Genomic DNA, 1,957 nt, shown 5'->3' with positions numbered 1-1,957 from the left:
CCTCCTCCTGGTCCTCCTCCTTCTGGAGTAGACAAAAACCCCAAGCAGGTATCTGGCCAAAGCAGCCTGCCAAGCAAAGTCTTCTAGCTGGTCGACCGAGCCGGGCTGGTGGCAGGCTGACAGTGCTGAAAGTGAGAAAGTCCAAGGGAGTTTTCAACCTGTTTGCTCAGCCCAGTCTGTGTTTAACCAAACACCAGCCCTTCTCCACAGAACCAGCCCCGGGATTGATTTGAAGATAATGAACAGGGGGTGAGGGCCACTGGGTTCCCTCACTGCTCTTTTTCGTCCTTAGGTGTTGAAAAAGGGTCTTCATTCCCACACATGGGGGGAAAAAGAAGACAAGGTGTTTAAGAACAAAGAAGAGCCATTTTTGCAACTGTTTTACAAGTTTCTTTCATAAATTATACCCCTTGCAATTTTCGTATACAGCCCCCTAAATGTGTAACAAATGTTTGTTTATTATGCTTCTGAGCCATGTTGTATTGGGGATAGAAAGGATCACACCCTGTCCCGGTGAAGGTAATAATATTTGTGAAACACTGTGTGGCAACATTACACAGCATTTTGGGACCAAATGTAGGGGAAGATTTTGTATTCCTGTGATTAGAGCTAGTGAGGGGAACTTATAAATTGTGCAATATGAATATTTTTCAAGAAAGCTGTTGCTGAGGAAGGAGCAGCAGCAAGCATTTAGCTGCAGAATACTAATGAAAGTAGCTCTGCCTTTCCAGAAGTTGCAAAAAAAAAAAAAAAAAAATCGATTGATTTTATTTGATTTTTTTTTTTTTACTTTGAATTCTCAGCTCTCCTCCTCCTCCTCCTAAAAAAAAAAAAAAAAGAATAAAAAAAAAAAATAAGGGGTTTTTTTCCCTTTCCATGACCCGCTCTACTCTAAGTCCTGCCAGGAGGAAATCTCTAGGAGTCACACACTGAAATTTGAGTGTGACCCTGGAGTTATTATCTCCTCCTCTCTTAGAGCATCCTGTAAGCCTTCTCTCCCCAAAACAGTTACAGCTCACGTGGCCCCCATAGCAGCCAGCAAGAGCTTGGGCTGTGAAAGGGACAGGTCTTAACCATTTTGTCTTCTCTAAAATCTGGCACCTCCTCACACCACCCTGTGTAAGACATTAGAGCCACCAAGAGCTGCCACTTCTAAGGTCTGTCAAAATAGTCTGGCTGCTATATGGGACAAGATGGGGTGTATGAAGAGGCAGTGGTTACGGATGGCGGAGGGGGGGATGGAGAGCTAGTTTTCTTTGGCTGTCTCCTCTGGTCTTAGGATCATAAGATAATTTAGGTCAGGACGGACTTCAGAAGGACACTAGTCCAAACTTCAGCTTAAAGCAGGGTCAGCTCTGAGATCAATCCAGGCTGATCAGGACTTTATCCAGTTTGTCCTGAAGACTTCCAAGGATGGAGACTGCACAGCCTCACTGGGCAGCTTGTTCTGCTGCTTGATTGCCCTCATGGTCAAAAAGCTTTTTCTTATATGCAGCTTGAACTTCCCTTGTTTCAGCTGATGACAGTTGTCTCTCATCCTCTCACTGTGCACCACTGTGAAGAGCCAGGCTCCATCTTGGTAACCTCTCCATAGGTATCGGAAGCTGCTGTCTGGTTCTTCCAAAGCCATCTCTTCTCCAGGCTGAACAATCCCAGTCCCTCGAAGGATGTGGGCTCCAGCCCCCAGCCAGCGTGGTTGGCCACTGCTGAACCTGATGCAGTTTGTTGGTCTTTTCTTGTGTTGGAAGCCCCAAAACTGGACACAGGATCTCCACACCCCCTACAACACTCGTCTTCCTAGAGCAGAAGCACCACAACCCTGGCAGGCCAAAACACCTCACCTGTTCTTTGTTTCTTCATTTGCTTATCTACACGGCTGAGACTTTTTGAGCCGGTTCTGCCATCATTTTTGCATAGTTTTGCCAATGATAAACACTGAGAAAATAGCAACAAAGCA

The sequence above is a fragment of the Athene noctua genome, chromosome 1 (assembly GCF_965140245.1).
Source record: "Athene noctua chromosome 1, bAthNoc1.hap1.1, whole genome shotgun sequence".
NCBI classification, from domain to species: domain Eukaryota; kingdom Metazoa; phylum Chordata; class Aves; order Strigiformes; family Strigidae; genus Athene; species Athene noctua.
The sequence above is the reverse complement of the archived record's forward strand: the minus strand, read 5'-3'. Positions refer to the sequence as shown.